Source organism: Protopterus annectens, chromosome 12.part0 (genome assembly GCF_019279795.1).
Source record: "Protopterus annectens isolate FY-2018-M chromosome 12.part0, PAN1.0, whole genome shotgun sequence".
NCBI classification, from domain to species: Eukaryota; Metazoa; Chordata; order Ceratodontiformes; family Protopteridae; genus Protopterus; species Protopterus annectens.
In genome coordinates this window covers 1,227,053,909-1,227,081,342 of record NC_056746.1, presented here as the reverse complement: position 1 = coordinate 1,227,081,342, position 27,434 = coordinate 1,227,053,909, and the positions used below count along the sequence as shown (strand labels likewise).

Genomic DNA, 27,434 nt, shown 5'->3' with positions numbered 1-27,434 from the left:
GAGAGAGGTTTTTTTTTGTAATTTTTAACCATTTATGTGGTTGAGGTCATGTTGTTTTGTGATTTGTCTTTGTGTTCCTGTGATGAGATGGATTAGGAGGATGGCATAATGGTTAAGGCATTTACCTTACAGACACAAGGTGCAGGGTTTGAATCTCACATGGGGTAACTGGCTAGGCTTGAAATGGTTCACAAGAGCAGTTAGCCTAGTACTAATCTATGAACCTATACTCCTTTACAAACTTGATGCCAAAATAAACACACCTAGAAGACACAAAGATCCAGCAAGAAGCCTATCCCAATCAAATAGCTGGTATTAAAACCATAAACTAACTAAATGTAAAAAAAGTATATAACCATATCGTTCTGCATGCTTGACTATGCTTGAAACTATGACATTGACAGCACTCTCTGAATCGACAATGAGCTGTCCTTTGATCACCATGTATCTACTATTGTTAGAAAGCCCTTTTTCGCTGTAGAGATTATATCTAAATACTTGCATCCAGATGCAGGCATGTAATTGTTCCACTGTACTCCGCTTTCTTTATGCCAATCACTGACTATAATTCCACTTTCTGTATTTACTTATCCAAACAATTGTCACAACTAGAATGGCCACAACAGATTCTCAGTAAAGAAAAGTCAAGGGCCTAAATCATAAAATCTATGCTGACAATTCAAAAGCCTTGTCCAACTTATCCTATGAGGTACTGAAAAGTTAACCTCTGCCTTTCATAAAGAGCTTTAATAGACCTTATTCTCTTAGACCTATTACATACTCACAAGTCAAACAGTATCATAAACATCCACTCAGGCTATCTCACTCTCTTTTGCAAAATAAGTAGTATAAGTGGTAAAAGTTTGTGTCAAAGAGAATACCACGTCTATGAAGCTGTCTTTCACTCCACTTAAAGCAGAGTACTTTGCAAACTCTATTCAAATGTAATTTGGGAAAATAGATGAGTGACCACACATTCATTTTCTGTTTAACACCCCAGTCCCTCATGGATGGGAGATATTTAAATGTCCCGACTACACACTAATGTATTTCATACATTTCTCCTACCTGTCTTATAGATGACTCTTCTATCTGTGAATTCCCAGTCCAGTACTTGTATAGTAATGTTTCTGAATATAAACTTTATTTTGCTAACTAATGTGCTAAGTATTCATTGAAACTGCATTAAACAATGCTATTGATTGCATTAAATTTGTTACCTTGGAACTTTTCTCATTGGGAAATGCCAAAAAAGGGTACCTGTGCTCAGTCAAACTTTCCCAGCAAACAAATATCAGTAACGAATAAATAAATAAATATCCTTGTTCGGCCCATGTCAAGGTTATTTGCATGCATAAATAAGTGTTAAAACCTACCATAGGAATGTAAGGATAGTCTTCTTAAGATCCTCACAGATTAATAGTCTTAGTACCTATGAACCTATGATGGAGAAAGTGAGGGGGGGGATAACATATGAGATTCTTCAAATGAAACTAAACCCAATTCAAACTCTAGATTTATATTATTCTCATCTTGCAATATGTTAACAAAGAAAAAAGCACAGGTGTACATGTCAGGAATTTAAACCTAAGTATTCTTACTTGAGTTCATTGCTTGTAATATAATACCTATCCTTGTCTGTCATGTTGCATATCATCATATTTTATTACATGGATCTGCTTGATATTGCAGTGAGTCTTTTGGCTCAGTCACCTCTGGAATAACATCCATCTTTGCAGACATTAAAAGTCATAACTGAATAAATAAGAAGCACAAACACCAATCGGATGTAGTAAATTGCACTATTAAAATGCAAAATTAAATATTTTAATTTTAATATAAAAATGGCCTTTGTTGAGAAAAGGAGTATGCATTGGTCTTCATATTTTGCAGTTTTTGGTATATTGCAAATTATTTATACTGTCAGGATAAAATCCTAATTCATAGTTTGACAGAATACATAATTGTCAATTTATGGGGTAAATATTTTGAAATGGGGAGAAAGGACACTTGAAAACAGTTTGTAATTTCTGTCAAACTGTTCTTGTATGCATGTGTCTCTATACAAGCATAAATGTACATGTGTGTATAGAAATTAAAATATTTTCATGTCAGATTTTGTAAATCTAAATATGTGTATAATATTGTCATATAATGTTACTGAGGTATTCTTTGTCAGTATTCTAAGTATTGATACTGCAGTCTCTTTATGTTAGTCATAGAATGCTGAATACTGGAAATGCTAAAAGAATGGTCAGAAAGCAGTGTTTATTCAGATCACAGATAAAACATGTATACTGTCTCTGAGGTCCAGATAATATTGAAGCACTGACCCATTTGGTCTCTAAGCAACACAGCTTATCAAATTTGAATTGTATGAAGCTGTGCAGATGCATTTTCTGATTTGCTTACCATTTCAAATGTGATGATACTGTGTATAATTGAGTCTGCCAATACATGAAATGATAAAAATAGAGGGACTAAAATATTTATGCATTAAAGAATGTTATACAGTTACCTGCATTTTGTTGAGAATAATTACACCATTATGTTTGCTGATTATGTATTAGCTAGACAGAAAGTCTAGAATGCACTGACAATTGCATTATTTCATTGTGCTAATGTGTGAGTACATTTTTTTTGTATGCAGTAATATTTAAAAAAAATTGTTTGTTTAAAGCTGTTTGCTTGATGTATAAAATGAAAAGGTCTCTGTGCTGAATGAATTATACTCTCATTGTAGTAAATTCCTAATATTTGATTTAAAGTTGTTTGCAGTTTTGAAACCTTGTAAAATGTGTGCTTGTCTGTCCAAAATAAAGTGTAAATTGAGGTTAAAAACAATTATGTATATTTTGTACATATTTTCTCTTGAATAAACATAGCTTTTTGTAGCACAAGTGCCAGAACCTTGTTATTTAACATATTTTTTTAAACTTTTGCAACTATATTAATATTTACTGAAGTGCATCTATGCTCTGTGAACAGACTTCAAACTGTTTTTGTTTCAGTGGTGAACAAATACTATACCAAAATCATCTAACATTCTTGTTTGATTTTAATGGTATTCAGTTCATCAGAAAGCTAGCCAAAAAGCTGGCCTAACAGAATAGCTAACTTGTTTATGCATAGTTGCACAAGCTAAGAGACACAGAATGGAGGTAATAGTAGCCAACAAACACGTGATCAGCTGGGGGGTGGTATTGGTTGGGAATTTCATATGCCAGGTTGAGTCTAATGATTCTGCAACATAAATATGCATGAGCTCATGGCAAATTTGCACAGATATCTACTTGGGGGTCTACGTATGAAAATGAACTTGGTGTTGTAATGTCATTTTCATCCCATATTATGTCATATTGTTTATGTACACTTTTGGCATATGTTGTGTACTCAGTGTTCTTTTCCTGGCTTTTGTAGTGAATTTTTCCACTTGGCCAATGCAGAATTTTGTTGGTGTTTCCCTTTCAGTCATGATATATTTTGGTATAGGCAACTGTGAAATAATTTGGGAACAGGTACTTTTGCCATTTAAAAAATGCATAAAACTGCAACTGCATTATGTGATTTGGATACTTAAGGTATGCATTGTATTCAGATGAGACAACTTCAGCCATTATGTATCTCTGTTATCATATGTCACTATATTTAAGGTTCACTACTCTGTGAGTTTTTCTTCTTTTTTTTGTTTTCTTATTTATTGGCAAATAATAGACTTTCTTTTAACAAGCAGATGTTTTTCTTGGCTAAAAAGAAGATCCTGTCTTCTTGCACTTCTGTAATGCCACTTAACTGTAGAATTGTGGGCTGTTCCCCACATTTTCTTGACAGCTGAATTCACGTTTTCTTTGCCACAGGTCCAGGTGGATATTTTAAGTTGCCCTAAAGTGAGTTTTTTATGTTTCTGTTTAATGACTTTTGCTAGGAAAATAAGCACCAAGTTGTTATGGAGGAAGAGCTGGGGTTTCAAAACTGCTAAAGCCTTTTAAGTAAAATTAGTATAACAATCAAATGAAAGAAAAGTAATCACATTCTATAAAAAGCATTTATGTCATCAGTCTGTAAAAACTTACAGCAGTTAGGGAATCCATAGCAGCTCAGTAAGAAAATCACAGAGAAAAGTGGCCATTGCAATGTAAAAAAGATGGGAATGACATCATCAAAATGAAGATTGGAACCTAGGAAAAGGTTTAGATAAAAGATAATGCAGTGTACCGATACATAAGGACAAGATGAAGATTGGAACCTAAGAAAAGGTTTAGATAAAAGATAATGCAGTGTACCGATACATAAGGACAAGATGAAGATTGGAACCTAAGAAAAGGTTTAGATAAAAGATAATGCAGTGTACCGATACATACGGACAAAATGAAGATCGGAACCTAGGAAAAGGTTTAGATAAAAGATAATGCAGTGTACCGATACATAAGGACAAGATGAAGATCGGAACCTAAGAAAAGGTTTAAATAAAAGATAATGCAGTGTACCGATACATACGGACAAGATGAAGATCGGAACCTAGGAAAAAGTTTAGATAACAGATAATGCAGTGTAGTGATACATACGGACAAAATGAAGATCGGAACCTAGGAAAAGGTTTAGATAAAAGGTAATGCAGTGTAGTGATACATACGGACAAAATGAAGATCGAAACCTAGGAAAAGGTTTAGATAAAAGATAATGCAGTGTACCGATACATAAGGACAAAATGAAGATCGGAATCTAGGAAAAGGTTTAGATAAAAGATAATGCAGTGTACCGATACATAAGGACAAAATGAAGATCAGAACCTAGGAAAAGGTTTAGATAAATGATAATGCAGTGTACCGATACATAAGGACAAAATGAAGATCGGAACCTAGGAAAAGGTTTAGATAAAAGATAATGCAGTGTACTGATACAATAGGACAAAATGAAGATCAGAACCTAGGAAAATGTTTAGATAAAAGATAATGCAGAGTACCGATACATAAGGACAAAATGAAGATCGGAACCTAGGAAAAGGTTTAGATAAAAGATAATGCAGAGTACCGATACATAAGGATAAAATGAAGATCGGAACCTAAGAAAAGGTTTAGATAAAAGATAATGCAGTGTCCCGATACATAAGGACAAAATGAAGATCGGAACCTAAGAAAAGGTTTAGATAAAAGATAATGCAGTGTACCGATACAATAGGACAAAATGAAGATCGGAACCTAGGAAAAGGTTTAGATAAAAGATAATGCAGAGTACCGATACATAAGGACAAAATGAAGATCGGAACTTAGGAAAAGGTTTAGATAAAAGATAATGCAGTGTACCGATACATAAGGACAAAATGAAGATCGGAACCTAGGAAAAGGTTTAAGAGATAATGCAGTGTACTGATACATAAGGACAAAATGAAGATCGAAACCTAGGAAAAGGTTTAGATAAAAGATAATGCAGTGTACCGATACATAAGGGCAAAATGAAGATCGGAACCTAGGACAAAGTTTAGATAAAAGATAATGCAGTGTACCCATACATAAGGACAAAATGAAGATCGGAACCTAGCAAAAGGTTTAGATAAAAGATAATGCAGTGTCCCGATACATAAGGACAAAATGAAGATCGGAACCTAGGAAAAGGTTTAGACAAAAGATAATACAGTGTCCTGATAAATAAGGACAAAATGAAGATCGGAACCTAGGAAAAGATTTAGATAAAAGATAATGCAGTGTCCCGATACATTAGGACAAAATGAAGATCAGAACCTAGGAAAAGGTTTAGATAAAAGATAATGCAGTGTACTGATACATAAGGAAACATTGAAGGACAGCAAAAGGAATGCGGCTAAATAAAACAAAGACGTTTACTCATTTTTTTCCTCTTAGCATGCCCCTTTGGCATAAAATGATGGAAAAGGTAATAAGGTGGAATGTCATTTGCTCTACAAATTTACATAACCGAGGAGTGAACTGCTTGTAGCAATGTCTAAACATTTTATGGAATAAAGGGAGTAGAGTGATGCTCATAAGGAGCAGAAATGGAATTATGAAGTTTTAGACTGAGAGAAGGAAAGAAGTTATAAATGCTTGTCTTGTAAACATTGTCAAAAAGCATTGACATATATGCAAGAAATTACATTCTTGACAAGAAGATCTTTCAGTATGTATCCAGTACTTACTTAGTTAACTGGACAATCTGCATAAATGACTTCATATGAGGCAAATCCGCTCTCTAGCAAAGAATGTGCCATTGTGCAACACAAAATGTAATGAACAAACTTTAGAAAATGTGCCACTTTCACAGGTTAACACATTAGCTAGACAATAGTAAATAAATAACAATAATACCAGTAAACGTAGATATGTAGCTGAAATAACACCTATCAGCTGAGTACATGAAGGTCTATTGGGGTCTATTTTGTCGTTAGAGATGGTCTGAAAGGAAATGTATGACATCTACTGGTATAGCAAAACTATGCAACAGTGCTGGCATTCAAGGGTGGATTGGATGGGTAAGAGGGGGACTGTATTCAGAAAACAGTCGGAGATATACCAGTCTGAACTCGGTGCAAATAATGCTAACTAATGTCTCTATACAGCCAGAGATATACCAGTCTAAACTCGGTGCAAATAATGTTACATAATGTCTCTATACAGCCAGAGATATACCAGTCTAAACTCAGTGCAAATAATGTTACCTAATGTCTCTATACAGCCAGATATGTACCAGTCTAAACTCAGTGCAAATAATGTTACCTAATGTCTCTATACAGCCAGAGATATACCAGTCTGAACTCGGTGCAAATAATTTTACGTAATGTCTCTATACAGCCAGAGATATAAAAGTCTAAACTCGGTACAAATAATGTTACCTAATGTCTCTATACAGCCAGAAATATACCAGTCTAAACTTGGTGCAAACGATGTTACATAATGTCTCTATACAGCCAGAGATATACCAGTCTAAACTTGATGCAAATAATGTTACCTAATGTCTCTATACAGCCAGAGATATACCAGTCTGAACTCAGTGCAAATAATGTTACATAATGTCTCTATACAGCCAGAGATATACCAGTCTAAACTTGGTGCAAATAATGTTACCTAATGTCTCTATACAGCCAGAGATATACCAGTCTGAACTCAGTGCAAATAATGTTACATAATGTCTCTATACAGCCAGAGATATACCAGTCTAAACTCAGTACAAATAATGTTACCTAATGTCTTTATACAGCCAGAGATATACCAGTCTAAACTCGGTGCAAATAATGTTACCTAATGTCTCTATACAGCCAGAGATATACCAGTCTAAACTCAGTGTAAATAATGTTACCTAATGTCTCTATATAGCCAGAGATATACCAGTCTAAACTCATTGCAAATAATGTTACTTAATGTCTCTATACAGCCAGAGATATACCAGTCTAAACTCAGTGCAAATAATGTTACCTAATGTCTATATACAGCCAGAGATACACCAGTCTAAACTCAGTGCAAATAATGTTACCTAATGTCTCTATACAGCCAGAGATATACCAGTCTAAACTCAGTGCAAATTATATAGAGACATTAGGTAACATTGTCAGAGATATACCAGTCTAAACCCAGTGCAAATAATGATGTCTCTATACAGTCAGAGATATACCAGTCTAAACTCAGTGCAAATAATGTTACATAATGTCTCTATACAGCTAGAGATGTACCAGTCTGAACTAAGTGCAAATAATGTTACCTAATGTCTCTATACAGCCAAAGATGTACCAGTCTGAACTCGGTGCAAATAATGTTACCTAATGTCTCTATACAGCCAGAGATATACCAGTCCATACTCGGTGCAAATAATGTTACCTAATGTCTCTATACTGGCAGAGATATAGCAGTCTAAACTCTGTGCAAATAATGTTACCTAATTTCTCTATACAGCCAGAGATATACCAGTCTAAACACAGTGCAAATAATGTTACCTAATGTCTCTATACAGCCAGCGATATACCAGTCTAAAATCAGTGCAAATAATGTTACCCAGTGCTCCATACAGCCAGAGATATACCAGTCTAAACTCAGTGCAAATAATGTTACCTAATATCTCTATACAGCCAGAGATATACCAGTCTAAACTCAGTGCAAATGTTACTTAATGTCTCTATACAGCCAGAGATATACCAGTCTAAACTTGGTGCATATAATGTTACCTAATGTCTCTATACAACCAGAGATTTACCAGTCTAAACTCGGTGCAAAGAATGTTGCCTAATGTCTCTATACAGCCAGAGATATACCGGTGTAAACTCAGTGCAAATAATGTTACCTAATGTCTCTATACAGCCAGAGATATACCAGTCTAAACTCAGTGCAAATAATGTAACATAATGTCTCCATACAGCCAGAGATATACCAGTCTAAACTCGGTGCAAATAATGTTAACTAATGTCTCTATACAGCAAAACCTTGAAAGGAACTGTAGCTCAACAAGATGAAAACAAGAGGATAAAATCTGGACATTAAGACACATGGCTTATGAACAAAACAATACAATGTTTATTAAAGGAAGGCTTACAGATGATTCTAACAGCCTTCAGCAAGAGGTAGTATGGACAGAAACAATAAATGAATTCAAGAATGCATGTACATGAAGGATTTCTTCAGAGATGCAAGTAAAACTAAACTATAAGTAATGTTGAATGTCCATCTTATCAAACTAGTTGGGGAATATTCAGACTGTGTGACCCAGGTAGGCATCCTTGTTCATAAACAACAATGTTTGTTTGTGACAATTATCATTGTTTTGCACCAGTAATATTAGATAGAACTGATAACCCTTTCAAATTCTTTGACTTGGTGTTAGTCCTAGTATGATGAGACCGAATGACAAAAGATGTGGAATAACACATAAGTATGAAATCACTTTCCTCAGACTGTTCCTTTTTCTCAGAGATATGTTGATCTCAGGGTTGGTAAAAATAAGAATAGGGGTAGTTAGGGAGTCTGGCTGAACCTTATCAGGAGTGCACCTGGTTTGAACCCTGCAAGAAATAACTTAAAAGAAAAAAACTATGTTTGACATATTTTATTCCATTTTTTTCCTGTGTTTTCAGACTTTTTTACAGGGTTCAGTGGCTTGGCACTATGATTCTGAACATTTCGGTCAGTATAATTTTATCCTCCCTTTTTTAATGATGACTACTTTCCATCAGTAAACCTATAATTTTTATGTTTTTTTTTTTTTGTCACCTCATATGGTATCATTTCTCATTACCTAGTTTTCTACTGGTATACTTTATCAGCAATTATGACAAGTTCTTTCAGGAAATATTTTGTATAACAGCAGTAGATAACACCAACTTAATTTGCTTTTTCTATAATTAATGGTGTATTAACTTTCTAACATGGCACAAATCAAGCATGACATTCATGATGTTAATCTTTCTAGATTAACTGATTATATAGTGATACACCTTCCAAATACAAGCAGATATAAACAGAAATGGTTCCAGGAAATGAAACAGGCCACAAACAATACTTTAGTATTTTAAATAGTTTTAAAATACATTGAAAACATTTTTATTTTGGGATTGCTTTTCTGATTAACTTTGGACATGCTTTCTGTTTTGAAATTCATCTATTAGGATTCCTCTGGCTAATTCTTCATTTTCGCAATGAAACATATTATTTCAAGGCTTTTTTGATTCAATATCCTCTTGTTACACGGATCATGCAGCTTTGGCGCATATGTCTGTATAACAGCTTTTAAATGTCATCCACTGAAGGGCAGAGTTATCATTTTAATGCAACAAAATATTTATCTTGGGCAATAATTAAATTAGTAAAAAGTGTCTTGTTTGTCCATCTGGATAGTGTTTCAAAAGATATGAATATCAAAGCAGAGAATTATATTTAAACTTCAGATATATCGTTTTTCTGGAATACTGTTGCATTGAAATCAAGGAAATCTGTTTCCATATCACATGCTTTATAGTTACATTTTCGTCAAAGCATGTAAAACACAGAAGGCAAGCGGTACATATTTAAAGAATCTGTCAGCTATGAGAAATAATTTAGTAACAACAATAGGTCATTGCATTATAAGCTGCTTATTGGATCACACAGGCATACACACATATATAAATAAGTATATATGTATATATTTATTTATTATTATCATTTGATTACTGGAATAAGTCAAATGGGCCATAAAAGGCCACCTTTTCTGTGGAGGTCTGTTGAGAAAAAGCTCCACAAAATAATTGCAATTCTTACAGATGATATATGCAGTATCATGGGGTTACAGTCAATATACATGTTTGCAACATTGCAGATAAAATAAACAAAAAGCAACACCTTTTTCAGTATAATATACAAAAAAGTATGAAGTCAAGTGCATTCATGTATTTTTACAAGTTTTGTATTATACTCTAGAAAAGCTACCTCTAATGGTAGTCCATGAACAAATGGATGTTATAGAATATGTCTGTTCTTCCATTAAAATAGTATAAACAAGAATTAATTTGATGTGGGATTTCAACAGTTGGTGATGTTTTATTAGTGGAAAAAAGATCCAGTTGAATCAAAATATACGTAGTTTAGCCAGGAGTGAGATCACAGGAACATGCTTTAGTGTTCAATATTTGGGTTCTGTGTTTAGCCTTGAAGTATGTTGGACTCATAATTTGGGATTGAAGTCCAGGTTTAGATATACATGTGGAATATATGCATTCTCTAAACTTGTTGTTATGTTTTTGTACATGGGCAAGCTACTTATCTTTAGATCTAAGAGATCTTGATGGAGAGACACATGTGATAACATTTCTAGAGCCTGACATTTTTTTTTGTAGGTGCTGATGAATGTTATGGAGTGATATAAGTCGGTCATTTTTAGGTAGTTGGGGACCTCCATCCAGTTGAACATATTGAGTGTAGAACAGTGATGGGATTTACTAGACAGATTAGTTACAAAGTTGGCAATATGATTGCAACATTGTTCCTATATCTGTAAGAAGAATGAGTTGATGTTAGCGAACAGTGGTGAGGTGTAAGGCATGGCATTTTCAGTACTGTAAACAGAGATAAGGGGATGTTTTGTAAAGAAGGATGAGTTTCAAATCATTTGTTATAGTATTCTGAATGTGCAGATTGAATTTTAGGTTCTCATCTAAGCTTACTGCTTTCAGCTTAGTATGAGAGATGACATTGTTTTATTATTTTATTATTATTTGTTATTTGTTGGGAAAAGTTTCAATAGAAGAATAAAGATTGCAGAGTAATGTCCTGGATGTTCAAAGCAGCACATATTAATGCTGAGTCATCAGTGTATTGCATATGAGAGCCTTGGCTAGCAGCCACGTGTGGGGTGTTTTAAAAATATTAATGAGATGTGGGCCTAGAACTGACCCATGGAAAACTCTTATGGAAACTGGAAGAAGAGATGAGTAAGACAATTGCCATTTAACGCACTGTGTCATATATACAAGTTAATCTTTAAACCAGGTAAGTGAAGATGTAGACAGAGCTAATTGTGATAAAGTTTGTAGCAATTTAGGATCGAAGGCTTTAGATAGACCCAGGAAGATAGACGACACTACTATATATATATATATATATATATATATATATATATATATATATATAAATATATATATATATATATATATATATATATACACATACACACATATGTGTTGATTTATTTTATTATGGAAAGGAAATTAAAGCTATAGTGGTACTGAGTAAAGAAAAAAAAGATGTGTTGTACTTTGCCTCATGACCTAAGTGACCACTGCCTCACCTATGAAATCAAGCTCAAAGTAGACTGCTACTACCAACCCACCTGTAGAAATTTAAGAAACAACAAGAATTTTGTTCTCAGCAAGTTTCAAAATGAACTTAAGGCATGCAACTGGGCAGTACTAAAAAGTTTTCCCCTAGATGAAGCAGTAGCATACTTTAACACCAAATTCCTTGCTATTCTTAACTCCCATGCTCCCAGACGCTCTATTAGAACCAAAGTTAATATTGCACCATGGCTTTCTAATGATACCAAAACCAAAATTTCACTCAGAAGCAAAGCATGGGCCACCTACCGAAAAGCAAAAGCCTCACTTGATCAACTAAGATTCAAACAGCTAAGGAATGACACCAAAAAATCCATAACCTTAGACAAAAAGAATTACTATTACAATCTACTGCAAAAACGCCAAAACAAACCTCAAAAGGTCTGGGTAAGACTTAACAAACTACTCCACCCAGGCCAAACCGCCACTCCACCCCCCTCAGCTTCCCAGCAAAAATCCCCAGTAGACATTGCTAATAACAGCTTCTCCACAGAGACTATCCAGCCTCTAGCCAGCCTACTCTCTCCCAGTGGCTCTAATTCTAATGCAGCCACACCCAGTATCCAAACACACTTTACATTCCAACCTGTTCCTACTCAACTTATTCATGCCCTACTTAAGAAACTAAGACCTGCCACCCTGGCAGCAGAACTCCTTCCAGCAGACTATCTACAAAAGGCTGCTGATACCATAGCATACCCCATCTCAATCCTTTTCAACAGAGCTATATCTGAAGCTACTGTACCGACTATATGGAAAATCTCCCATGTCATACCTCTCCATAAAGGAGGCAGTTCCACTGAGCTGTCAAACCTTAGACCCATAGCTGTTGTGTTACCTCTAAAATTATGGAGAAGTGTGTACACATACAGCTCATGTACTACCTCACACAGAAAAAGCTGTTGTCCATCTTTCAGCATGGCTTTAAGCCACACCACAGTACTACTTTTGCCTTCCTCTCTTTCTCTAACGTCATTAACCACAACCACAATAATAACAAACTATCCTCAGCACTCTTTCTAGATCTATCCAAGGCTTTTGACATGGTTGACCACAAAATGCTTATAAATACCTTGAAGGCCTTCTCCTTAAACAACCATGCACTCTAATGGTTTCAATCCTACCTGCAGGGCAGGCAACAGTTTGTCCTATGGCAGGTCAAGCTATCATCATGCCTACCCATCACATTAGGAGTCCTCCTAGGCTCGATACTAGGACCCCTTCTTTTCTACATCTTTATCAACAACCTTCATTCAGTCATCCCAGGCACTACCTGCATTCAATATGTGGATGACTCCACCTTGATTTGTTCTGACACCTCAGTAGCTACTTTATTCACATTAACCCAAATACCTTCGATACAGTGGAATAATGGCTCTCCAGTCAACATCTAATCCTAAACCCCAACAAAACTAAGCTGCTCCTCTTCTTCCCCCCACACACAAGACCCCCCCCTTCCATCCTTCAACATAGCTGCTAGCAATGGCACTATCATCTCCCCAGAAGCCAAACTAAACTACTGGGTGTCATAGTTGATAACCTGAAGTTTGATTCGCATATCAATCAAACTATCAAAACCATTAATAGAAAACTTGGCTCTTTTTACAGAATCAAACCTTTCCTTACTCCACTTGCTAGAACTGCAATTGCCCATTCCCATCAACTATCAACTCTTCTCTATGCCTCACCTCTGTTCTCCAACTTAAAACAGATCTTAATAAACTATCATCCCGCTATAACCACATTGCCAGATTTGCTACTGGCACAGCCTATTGGACACACCACTGTCACAACCTAAATCACCTAGGATGGCTTGAACTGCCTGGCTTATTGCAGTTCAACCAGCTAATAATGGCACATAAAGTCCTTTACCAACCAAAAAATACACCTGCACCAAAAAATATTATCAGTCCCTACACCAGCACCCAGGCCACTGCAATCATCCACTAGACTCCTAGTTCAAACATACAAATCCAACTACTCAGATGGGGACTCTCTGTTTGCCAACTCTGTTGGATAAATATGGAACAGACTCCCAGCTGACTTGACCCTAGAACCCTCACTAACTCAATTCAAAAACAAACTCAAGAAATACTTCAAAACTCATTGGTTATGTCCTTGCACCACCTTGACTAGTGACCTCTCTGTTTCTTAGGTGCCTTACCTTCAACTACTTCTAACTTTCTTCTACCACTCCATTTCAGGAAGGGTCAATTGTATAACTGCTACTCAGTGTGTCTTAAACCTGAATGTAATGTTATGTATATATAACTTTGAAAATAATGTTATGTTTTATAAAGTGTTTTATAATAAGTTAGTACTATATGTGCTAAATGCTGGTATTGCTTATGACTGTAATCTGCTTGAAACTAGCATTCACTAAATGTTCAATGTGTATTATTGTCTTGGAGCTTTTCTCCCTTGGCCACCGCTGAAAATGGACATATATCCAGATGGACTATCCCGGTCAACAAATGTAAAATAAAATATATAAATACATTAAAAATGCATTGGGTGGGGGAGAGAAATTTCTTTTCTAGGAGATATTTTACGAGTTAAAAGTGGATAGATATGTTTAGAATTTTTGACAGTGTTGAAAGAATACCTACTGATTTACTACCTTTATGGGGGTGTATATTTTATTTTTCCTATAGTTTGGGAGCAAAGGATCCTGTAAAGGACTTGATTATAATTCTAGATATGGGAGAGGTCATGGCCTCAGCTGACAGTTTTAAGTACTCTGTTAAAAGATGGTCATCTGCTGGAGTTGTAGGTTTTAGCTAAGATAATTGATGCATTTGATATAGTTGTCGCTCATTCTAGTCAGAATCCTGGAGTATTACTTCATGCATAATGTAGAAACTGTGTTGTGTTATCCCATGAATTGTTTAGAAGTGCTGATAAAACCAGTACTAGAAGTGCTGAGACTGACTGGGTAAAACATGAGTTCAGTTTCATTTTGATCGGTGTAATTTGACAGGAGATTAGGTTGTCAGATTTTTTTCCATGGTTTTAAAAAGTTAATCAGTGGTTGTCCAGTATCATTTGGGGTTTATCTCCAAAGAAAGGAGAGTGGCAAGTCCTGAATATATATATATAGATATATATATATATATATATATATATATATAGATATATATATATATATATATATATATATAAAATGTGTGCTGTATCTATCTTTCTATATATATATATATATATATATATATATACACACACACACACACACACACACACAGCTGTAGTCACATGTATGTGTTTACAGTGAAGCCCCATGGGATGTGTCTTTCCCCCACAATGGATAATATTCATAAACTCCTTACTCCAATCTGCCCCACTTATCTTCTCCAGTGCTTTGGTCTGTAATTAAACTCAAGTGGTCTGGGTCATACAGAATGTTTTTCAGTTCTATGGCATGAAGTCAGGTGAGAGAACTAGAGAGAGTTCCAGATGAACCCATCTTTGAAGTACAGAAGATATCCGGAATATAAAACTTTTTTAGGCTACAAGTCCCTTCTATTTACCAATAATTCTCTGCCATCTAGATTGATCTGCGGATTTCGTTTATCTATCAAAAAGTTTGCATCAGTGAAATAAAAAAATATGTTTCATATTTTTATCCATTTGTTGACTTAATTTTGCATTTTATTGTTTCTGTTTGATAGTGCAAGTCGCACATTTTAATGTTCTTGTCCTTTTTGGGCAACTTACTATCTTTACATCTTTCCCCAGTTGTCAACATCTTTTTGTTGCTATGCCTTTACACTGGCTTATTAGTATTTGCTATGCACATTTTTGTTCATAGTTCCTATTTTTCTCTCTCTTTATTTTACTAAGAAAGAAAACAGTTTTTTTTTTTTGATATTTCTCCTTTTTGCTTGCTTTTCCTTGTGATATAAAGGAACATGGCGTTTTGGGCTTTGCAGAATCCATTAATTTCACTTTTTCACCACTGCCTTTACTTTGTTCTATTGCTGTCACCGTGTTTCTGGTGTTGTTACTATTTTTATTGATGGATAATTGAACATTTAAACAATTGTACTAATTGCGGAATCAGAATCTCATCAAAATCTAAGCATACATTAGATGTTATTTGTTTAGAGAAGGAATATTTTAAAGAAAAGCATGATATTTTCAAATATTCAAACTCTCAAAATGAAGAAAGTATTAGTTATTATTGCTTGTTTTAAACTTAGATCTGTGTCAACCTTCAAAGGAGTTCACATCAGTTCCAAGGACCTAATACAAGTCTTAAGATTCTTCCAAGGAAGAGACAGAATAAGAGATATAGAGGGAGAGAAAGAGAAAGGGAGGGAGAGACATGGGTGGGAGGTTGGGGTAACACTGTAATGACATTGTTGAAACTATTTTTTGTTCTCTTACATAAGAAGCCCAGAGTAGATAATTCCATTTCCTACACTAGTACTCTGTCTTTGTCTGGAGAATGAGTGACCAGTAGGCTGTTTTGAGTTACAAGCTGCCATTGTTGACTCTTCTCCTGTTAGTCTGAGTAGACCTGATGTTGTTTCTTCTGTTTCAGATACTGAGATCAAGAAAATGTGGTTAAATAACTTGCTTAAGATTTCGCGGTAGGGAAATGAAGGATGCGGGAATCAAAGACTGTGCCACGGAGACTACAGTTCACAAGCATAACCCACTGCACCAACTGCCATGCTGAAGCATAACCCACTGCACCAACTGCCACGTTGAAGCATAACCCACTGCACCAGCTGCCACACTGAAGCATAACCCGCTGCACCAGCTGCCACACTGAAGCATAACCCACTGTACCAACTGCCAGACTGAAGCATAACCCACTGCACCAACTGCCAGACTGAAGCATAACCCGCTGCACCAACTGCCACGCTGAAGCATAACCCACTGCACCAACTGCCACACTGAAGCATAACCCACTGCACCAACTGCCAGACTGAAGCTTATGATGTTGATCTTGCTGGTGTCAGCAGCTCTGTCTCACTGGGCTTTGGCCTCAGTCAGTTGTGGTTGGTACCTCCAGCCCTGAGAATGGCCCTGAGATTGATCTCATCATAGACAATGTGATGTCAGTTCACACTTGCACTGAAGGTAGTAAACTATCTCTCACATACATTACTCTTCAGATGGAAGATGGCTAATATGATGCCTCAAAAGGGCAGTTCAAGACAGATAAATTGCAGTCACTGGAAGCAAGAATTTCTTCTGTCTGAAATCTCACCATACTGCACATAATTCAGTCTCTGGCACTGCTAAAACAACAGGCAGTGACACAGTCATTTGCTATAATGTTATGCCAAACATGTTTTACTGGGGATTCTGAAGTGTTCTTCCGTAATACACTATTTGATGGATAACTCTGAAAAAAATGTTAAGGAAAAACTGGAGGATATGGAGAGTGATGGCAAGACCCATATAGAAGTTGGCATGAAACTTGAGATTTCTCAATGGCCACCTTCCATTAGGCAATTAGTCTACATCAGTTATGGTACTAGCTTGGTCAACAGCAAGAAGGAAATCAGAGAACTGAGGGGAACTGAAATTGTCTCAGAAACGTCTAAAATAAAACATCAGCCCAAAGGAAAGATGAAGCAGCACCAACACTGTTTCTGGACCCCGTTTTTGTGGGGCAACTACACAATCACTGATGCCTGGCTTGAATGCCTCACTCTAGAGGCAGTTGAGGCCATCTGTTTTTCCACTTGTATTTTTGTCAGACCATTACACAGGGCAGCAGTATCCAGAGGCTACATGATTCCCTTCCTTATCATTTCCTCTCTACACTCATCCACATTGTCAAATATTCCATCACATTCAAAGAGTCAGACAATAAAAGAGGTCTTACAACTCTTCAGCAAAAGAGATGTCCAAGATATCCCACCTGACCAGAAGTATCTAGTTATCTCTTCAGATTATTTTCATTGCAAAAATTGACTGCAGGCCGATGCTAAGTCCAGACAAAATTTCCAAATAATCACAATATAGTCCATCCTTCCTGGTCAGCAAAAAAGTTGTGCTATTTGGACTTCTAAGACACTTAAGAACTTATCAGGACTTCTAAATTGCAATTTGTGTTCAACTTACATTACCATGGTAGTTTATAGCCATTGTATTTTGCATACACATAACTCAGAGATAGGCTGATCAAGGATATATCAATACGTTTACATGTTTCCCATATCCATGAGGAACAAGGACGCTAAACTGTAAAATTACTTTGTGGTAACACACTCATTCATCCAAATTACATTTGGATAGAGTAATAGAAGTTCTTTGCTTTATGTGAAGTGGAAGGAGGTTCCATAGAAGTGATATTCACTGTAATACAAACCTACCCCTCCAACATGTATTTATTTTGCAAAAGAGATTGTGATCTGTTGAGTTGTTGTTTGTGATACGATTGGACTTGTGAGTGTGGAATGTGTAATAAGCATGTGTCTGATTACAACTGATCAAGAAGGAGGAAAAGGGAAAAATAAGTTATGAAAATGTATATAGATATTCACTTAGGTGGCGCTATGAGAATGCAATACAGGATGATAGCAAGAAAAACATTCTACACTCAGCACTCTCATTCGGTTCTAGAGCATAGTTTGTTATTCAGTGTTCACATGGTAAAGAAACGAATCCAGAACAGGAAACCCATGTGTTAAAAGCTGCATAGATTACATAAGTATCAAACATTATTAAAATGACCAAAGCAGAAATATGTTTTTAAATAGTGATGACTAATATCCTACCCTGGTCAAACTTCACCAATATTTACAAAATCCTCTCTGAAATTTTCAGAAGCACTTCTTATCAAATACTTTAATACTCTGTGTATTATTAATCTTGACTGTTTTTTTTTCATGGCAGAATTACCCAAAATACCAGATTAAAAATTAAAAATATAAATTTGCATTTTTCTGTGTGCTACCTTGTTTTGCATGAAATTATTTTAAAAGTGCTGACTGCTGCTGATCAGCACACTTGCATAATTTTTTAAAATTAAACAAGTCATTCTTTTCCCTTCTTTAAATGATTTTCCAGTGCATGTGAAATATTTCTCCTCCATCTTATTACATGATGTGGAGACTCACTCATATCAAAATGCAGCTCCAAGGTACGTTACATATTCTGTAATAAGAGATCATGTAATGTTCTTTTTGTTTGCAGTGCACAGCTAGCATCCACTGAAGGAAGAAAGAAAGCCACTAAAACTTACATATAATTATTTATTTGCTTATTTATTTAATAATTCATTTTATTTATTTATGTAGGTATGCATTTATTGATTGATTGATTTTAATACATTTCATATGCAGGTGAAGTGGTCAGTTGACACTTTTCACCAATGACACTGACCAGTGACAACAGAACAAATAAGGCAACAGAGCTCTATAGGTTACATCAGTATTTACAGAACAAAATATTATATGGCATGCTTATACATGGTACACCTCTGCTAAAACTCCCTTTATTACATACACTCCAAGTCCTTTTATACATATGCACTTTTTGAGTTATGGTTATTTTCCTTAACAAACTAATTGCAAGCTTTCTTTCTTCAAAAGAAATCCATGCATAAGCCATTAATATGTTCTAAAACTGGTCATTTCCTTACTATTTCTTTGCATTTTATTGCCAAGATGTCCCCATGGAAAAATTGTTACACAGCTTAGAACATTTACAAAAAATACAAAAACCCACCCAAGCAAACCATTTAAACACTGTAAGCAGGGGGGCAAACCTCCCTGCACCCCCCATGTGTGGGGCTGTGCCCCTCACACCCCCCGCTACTTAAATATACCAACTCCGAGATTGCCATACAGCGCAGTCAATGGAAAATTTCCATTTTTACACTGTACAGAGATATCCATTGAAATGTTCGACGTTTTACGACTTTGACATTTATGGGTCCATTATTACATTTTTGAATACATTAGTATTGCATAATGTAATATAGACCCATTAAATCATATCCCAAACAGGTAATACTAAGATAATGCTGGGGGGGGGGGCACTCCAGCACTCCTTGAAGTCGAGACTCTACCCCTGCACCCTTAAACCTATAAATGTACTATGTGGTCATAGAAAGTCAAAGAAAATGAGTAAGGTATAAAATAAACATAACACTTACCTTTTTTCTTCTTCTACAAATCATGAGACCCAAAATCAAAGCACAGTATATGCAGCAAAACAGGTTATAATATAAAAAAAATGTTGATTAGGAGGAAACTCACCTGTCCTATCATGTTTTGTGACACAATTAAAAAATACACAATAAAGTGTAAAAAGTGTTTTGCTAACTTACCAGTGTAATGCATTATTTATTATTTTACATTTATTAACTGGGAAGGTCCAACTGGACATGTGTCCCTTTTCAGTGGAGGCCTTGGGAGAAAAGCTCCGATGTCATATAACACATGTTCAATGCATATAATATAGAACACTAATGGTTTCACAGGAGTTAGATAATGGGAATTAAAGTAAAAAACTAAAAAACATGTAACACATGGTGAGGGTTTGCAATTCATTTCAGTGCATATATGTTTGAAACAGAGAGATATAAGAATGTCTAATACCATAAAACAATGATAGAGAAAAGTTAGATATAAGGATGTAAAAGTCATTTATTGCATGAGTATGCAGGTCTACTTCATGATGTCGTAAGCTAATAATATTGAGTCTGATATTGTCGGCACGACAATATCGAAAGTGAAAAACATTGTGCAAGTAAATGGAAATCTCCTTAAGGGAAGGTCTCGGTCTGTAGTGCGGTCTCGGAGTTGGTATATTTAAGTAGGGGGTGCAGGGGGGCTTGCCCCCCTGCCGACGCCATTTATTTATTTTTTTTTATTTTCTTTTTTTACGTTTCGATGTTTTACTAAATCGATCAATAAAGTTTGACCTTTATTGATTTGATTACATAAACTTTCGATAACATGATATAAACGCTGAGTATGCTATTAAGGGATGGTCTAGTATAGTAGTGAAGAAGGGTAGGTGGACTAATATAGTAGTGGAGGAGAGTTGGAAAGTTGGTTTTCTTGGGTCTAGCATGGACTGTGACAGGAGCAGAGCCAGGAGTTTGCAAGGTGGGTTTCTAAGAGTTTTTTAAATTGTTTAGATGTGGAAGTGGTCATTAGTTCATAGGTTCATAGGTAGATACTAGGCTATTGGTCCTAGGGCCTATATAAGCCTAGCCAAAGGTACCCTGGCTTTCGCCACCCAAGAAAATTATTTTACGTTTCGATGTTTTACTAAATCGATCAATAAATGCACAATTAGTGCATTGGGAAAAGAGTTCCAAGGGTTCAAAATATAGTTAGAGAAAGGGCCTCACCTGCTAAGATTTTGCTTTGGTGACTTGGAGGAGTTGTTTATTGTTTGAGCTAAGGTATCTAGATGCATGGTATGGTTGAATAATATCTTTGAGGCCTGGGATTTTTTTCTGGGTGGTGGAGGATTTTATGAGCTAAGGTTAGTTGATTAAATTGAAGTAAAAGAGGGAGTTCTAGCCAGTCAAGTTGCTTGAGTGTAAGACAGTGATGGGATTTATAGGCAGCATTAGTGGCGCATTTGGAGATTTTGTTATAGCAGGTTTCAAGCTTGGCAAGGTCAGTTTTACAGAGGTTTTCTATAATTGGGGATGTATTAGGAGTGTTGATAGTAGGTGTGTTCTAGCAATTGTGACTTTTGTATTACTAGTCAGAAATTGCTCATTCCTCTATAGGAAGCCAAGTTTCTTATGAACTTTTTTGATCGATTGGTCTATGTGGATGTGCAGCGGTAGCATTGTTGCCTTACAGCAAGATGTTCTCCCATTCTATTCTCAGTTGGAGTGTTGGGAGTGCCTTCTGTGTGGAATCTGCATGTCCTCGCGGTTTGGAGGGCATTCGAAAGACATGGGTAAAAGGGCGTGCCTTCATTGAAGGTTGGACGTCGAGCTGGCACCTCGGCATTCATGAAAATCTAGTGCCAATCATTAGCGGACCGCAGTACCGCTGTGGCGACCCCTAACCGGGAAAAGCCAAAAGACAAAAACAACGGTCTATGTGGATGTCAAATTAAAGGTTATTGTCAGTTGTAACACTTAGAAGTTTGGTATGGGGGTAGAAGTGATTATGGTTTTATTCTTAGAGAAGATCTGAAAGGTTGTGAAAGAAGAAGGATTTCTAGCGGGGCAGAAAAGCATATGTTTAGTTTTGTTGGGATTTAAAATAAGTTGTGAGTTTGTTAACCATGTTTCAACAGATTGGAAGGAGTCTTGGATGATCAATTGAAGGACATCAAGAGAAGGAGCAGAGCAGATCAGAGTGAAGTCATCAACATATTGAATGAGATTGGCATGGGGAGTGGCAGAGTGGAGGTGATTAGAAAAATAGAGAGAAAAGAAAGGGCCCAAGGATGAAGACTTGTGGTACCCCTAGGAGAACTGGTAGTAGGGGAGAGAGGGACTCTTCCCAACAAATGGTTTGTTGATGATTTAAGTAGCTTTGGAACCATGTTATGGCTGTGTGACTGAGGTTGTGGGAGGAGAGGACATTAATGAGTTTGGTGTAATTGACCATGTCCAAGGCCTTTAACAGGTCCAGAAAAATGGCTGATACAAATATGGAGTTATTTCTGTGCTGATTAACTATGTTTGTGAAAGATAGTATGGCTGTTGTGGTGCTATGTGCAGGGCAAAAACCATGTTGGGTATGAGATAGGTGCTTGTGAGAAAGTAGATATTCCATGAGTTGGGAATGTACTACTCTTTCTAAAATTTTAGACAGGGAGAGAGGATGACAATGGGGTGTTAATTAGTGAGCTCATGTGAGCTACCACCTTTGTGAGGAAGCAGGATGTGTGAGACTTTCCAAATAATGGGGACATAGGCCTCTATAAGGATCTATTTATAAGTATGGTTACTGGGTAGAAGATGGTTTCAGATGCAACTTTTAGATAATCTGCTGGGAAGTTAATAAAGCTAGTAGTTGGTTTTAGTTTTTTAAGTAGTTTTTTGATGTAATAAATGGAGACTGGGTTTAGTTTGAAGAAGTTAGTGGAACTTAGAGGGGCGGTATTGGGGTTTATTTCTGGGGGGGGTTAGGCTTGGTGTTATTTAGATTATTGGCTAGGGATTGAATATAGTCTGTGAAGTGGTAGTTGAATTGGGTGGCCACATTTACATAGCTGTTAGCTGTTTTTGGTGTGGGTGTGGTATTTTTACCTAGTTGCAATAGGTTGTTTACTGCTGTGCAAACTTTTTGTGAGTTATCTGATGTTTGATCGGGTTGTTGTGGTAATAGTTGGATTTGTCAGTTTTAATTAATTTTTTTAACTTTGTTTAAGTTCTATGAAATGTTTATTAGTGCTGGTTTTGTTCTTATGGAATTATAACCAGGCATTGTCTCTGGCTTTGAGTACTGCTCTAGTTTCTTTGGTCAACCAGGGTGCATAATTAGATTTTACTCTTATATTTCTAGTTGGGATATGGGTGTTGAGAATTTTGAGGAAGGTGTTGAAGGAGAGTACTGCTTCATCTAGGGGCAGGTGTTTGAGATGTTCCGAGGAACAGTTAATAAGAGCATAGTTATAATTATGGGTCTATATTAGAACAGTGAACATTCAAAATGTCGAGTGTTCTAATATCGAACCCTAGCAATCAAAAATACAAAACATTGAACATTCGTAACAGCTATTTTTTTCTTATGGAAAAAAATTGCTGTTCCAAAACACATGCACACAACGCAAGCATACCAAACAAACAACAATCCCCACACATACACCTAAACTCTTACACCTAACCCTACACTAAACTATACATACACCACTACCACTTATCTTAACCCTAACCTTAACCCTAAGGTATGTCACTATTGCACAGTCACCTCACCCGTGCCCTAACCCTAACTCACCTAACCCGCACGTCCACACAATCACACACTTACCTGAGCCATGCCCTAACCCTAACTCACCTACCCCACCCTAACCCTCACGTCCACACAATCACACACTTACCTGAACTCGACCTGTAACTTTCCACTAGAGCACTAAAAATACCGAAGTAACAGAAATGGACAACTGAATTCTTTTCCTAGGAAAGAATTTGGTTTTCTGTTTCTTCGATATTTTCAGTGTTTGCTGAAAATGGCTCAATATAAGAACACTCGACATTTCAAATGTTCAGTGTTCTAATATAGACCCAAAATTACCAATGTTAAAATGCCTTTTGCTTCTAATTGTATGGAAGAATGTTTGATGAGGCGCATGGCTGCGATCTCTTAAGAGAAATGTTGGACAGTGGTCACTCAGATTGTTAGGGAGGCAGCCTGAGTGGATTGACAGGTGGGGAGAATTAACTAGAATCCAGTCCAGTATGGATTCTCATTTAGAGGTTTTATCAGTTCTGGTAGGAGATGAAATGACGTGGGCAAAGCTGTATAGGTTTATGTGCATAGTAGGAGTTGGGGAGGAACATATAAGCCAGTCAGTGTTTAGGTCTCTCATTAAGATGGTCTCTTGAGGGAAGGATATGGAACACCATTGTAAAAGGCTTTCCAGAATGTTGGTAATGTTACCTGGTGGGATATACCCTCCTATAATATTAAGATGTTTGTTGGGGATGATGGTTAATTTGGTTAAAATTAGCTCGGTATTTGCAAGTTCTGGGGTAGGGATATGCAGTAGGTTGAGTGTTGGATGGTCTTTGAATAGGATTGCTACATGCCCTCTTTTTTTGTTTTCTCTGTTTCCTAAGGATAGTGTGACCTGGGGCAGTGATTTCACTATTATTGGTGTGTGGTTTTAGCCATGTTTCATTTAAAGTAACTATATCAGGAGAGTAGTGGGATAGTATAGCATGTAAATTCTGGGTTTTGTTGGCTATACTACGTACATTAATGTTGAGGAGATGAAACTGTCCGTGATATTAAATGTTCAAACTAAAACCACTCATCCACCAATGCATCACTGAGCAATAACTGTCATAAGCTGTAGTTGTCCCAAACTATGACGCTTCATAGTTTCTTTTTCAAAAGATTAGCTTGCAGTTACAAGTAGAAATTGTTCTTCAATGTGGATCTGTGAAATGACAGCTCATAAAGAAGAGTATGACAGTGGTGGTGATGGAAGCTTTTCCTTGTTTTAAAATGGTTCATAATCATATCTTGCTTTATGTTGTAAACAGCTGCATATTATTTTCCAGTACCTATTGTCATTGTGCCATCTGTGTGAACCACATGGCTTTTGTGTAGTTCTGTATCAAATAATTATATTCAGTACACGGTACGTGAAATTATGCACCTCCCTGCTCATTTTTTCCCATACACTGTAAAATAGACAGAAAGCTTGGGTAGGTTGAAAAACCACAGTAGAACATTCAAAATCATAAAACATTAACTTCTTTAGTTTTTCTATTGAATTCGGATTACTTTAAAAACTTTGCAGTACTTAAGCTGAAATGTAAAACGATGTCTTTATTCAGAGTGCTTCATGAAATAAAAATATTATTTTATTAAAAAAATAGGCAAAAATAATAATTTCTGAATCGATTGTGATTTGTGCCATAATGGTTAAGGTCTTTGTTTCCCATGCACAAGGTATAATGTTTGATACTGACCTCCGGTTAATGTCTGTTTCTAATCTGCAAGCTGCATTTTCTCCCTGTATCTCTGTGGTTTCCTCCCACCTCTGAAAAACATGTTGAGTGCTTCCATCTCAAACTCACCTAAGAATAGAGCTGTGGACAACAGCACAGGCTCTAGATAGTGCTCTATAGGGGAAAGAGTTGTGAGGAGCAACCGCTTTGGGCATCTACTATGGTGTGAAATATCCTCAAGGTAGGAGAACATGGATTACCCAATGTGCACTGAAGCAGGGCTAACAACTCAACAGTATGAAAATATGTCTGTAGGTGATTCAGTCATGTTGACTAATGTTGCGTTTCCATATGAAGATGTAGCAGATTACGCAGTTGCAGGAAGATGTTCTGGAAGGGTCTTTAGAATGCTGACAGGTAATAGAGAGCAAAGAATGTGCTCTTAGATTACAAGAAAATGGTGTACAGGAAGAGTTGCTTGATTTAGTAGAGATGGATAGAGATTAAGATCGACGAAAGAAATAGATTACAGAAAGTGAATAAGACCTAGAATGTTAGAAGAGTGATAAAACAAATGAACACAGTAATTAAGACTATTAACAGAATTTCATGTGACATAAGTAAATAATGTATATTATGTATGCAGCTATATGTGCAGATAAAGTTTTACCGCAGAAATGCAGAATAATAGGGGAAAAGAATGGAAGAAATAAAATGCTATAATGGAAGCACTGGATAGAGAAAATTATAAAGCAATTAAGACAAGAAATGTCACTGTTAGAAGAATATATAAACTTAGAAAAAGATATCAGCACTGGCAGAAAAAATACAAAATAAGCAATTCATTGATAACCTCTTAAAGTTTTATTGATAATAGAAAACAATACAAAAGAAACTGAAACACCACCAAAAAAGAAATAGTCACATTCTGGGGAAATATTGATGATGACTGTCTGGAACATAATAAAAATGCTGAATGGATAGAAAAATTTAACTGAACAGTAAGGTGTTCAAATGTATTTGATATGAAATGGAATGAAGTAGCAATCAGAAAAACTGAAACAAAATTAAGAAAGGCTCCTATTTAGAAAACTTCAGGCCCAGATGCAGTACATAACTTCTGGCTAAAGTATTAACATCTTTACACAAAGATTTAGTCCTGAGTAAGAATTATTTATATGTGCATTCCAAAATGACATAATCCTGGTTAATAAAAGAAAAACAATGCTCTTCCTTAAAAGTGAATGTGTAAAGCCATCCTAAAACTATAAACCTATAACTTGCCTTCTGATGATGTACAAACTATATACTTGACATGATGCAGGCAGAGTGTATAGCCATTTAGAAAGAAAAAAAAAACCCTCCATCATGGCAATAGAATAAAAGAGTTTGTTTGTGTCTTTTGGCTTTTCCCGGTTAGGGGTCGCCACAGCGGAACTCCGGTCCGCTAATGATTGGCAGTAGAGTTTTACATGCTGGCTTGCCAGGCCTAACACACAACCTTCAAAGAAGGAACACCCGTTCACGCATGTCGCCACACAGAAGACGCTCTAACTGAGAATTGAATAGGCAATGTCTAACTGTGAGGTGACAACGCTACCACAGCACCACCACCGCAGTACTGGCAATAGAACAAAAGAGTAACAAAAGAAAATCATATGGAACAACGGATCATTTACTGCCAAATAAATCCTTAATAAAAAAAAATGTAAAAAGGGGAAGAATCTAAGTATGGGATGGGTGGATTACAAAAAATGCTTTGACAGCTTCCCAGATTCATTAATAGGAGTGCTTACTGATGTATAAGATGCTTCCTACATTGATCAATTACATTGCAGTGACCACGAAACAGTAGCAAACCACTTTGCAATAAAGCCATGACAAAGAGCAAATTATTATCCCAGAGATAAAACTCAAGGGGGATATGTCAGGGGGACTCCTTGTCAGCACTGTTGTCTTGTCTTGCCCTGAACTATTAAGCTGTTTATTTAATAGATTAGGTTACAGTTACAGTTTGGCTCTCAAAAAACAACCTTGCTTAAAGACCTCTCATATACTTTTTGT

At 36.2% G+C, this 27,434-nt stretch overlaps 1 protein-coding gene across 1 annotated transcript in view; it reads left to right on the top strand.

The window, feature by feature from the left end:
• The window catches only part of PTPRT (protein tyrosine phosphatase receptor type T), a 3,212,182-nt gene that overhangs the window by 2,878,582 nt on the left and 306,166 nt on the right, over window positions 1-27,434 (top strand). The gene's annotated exons all lie outside the window — the stretch shown is intronic.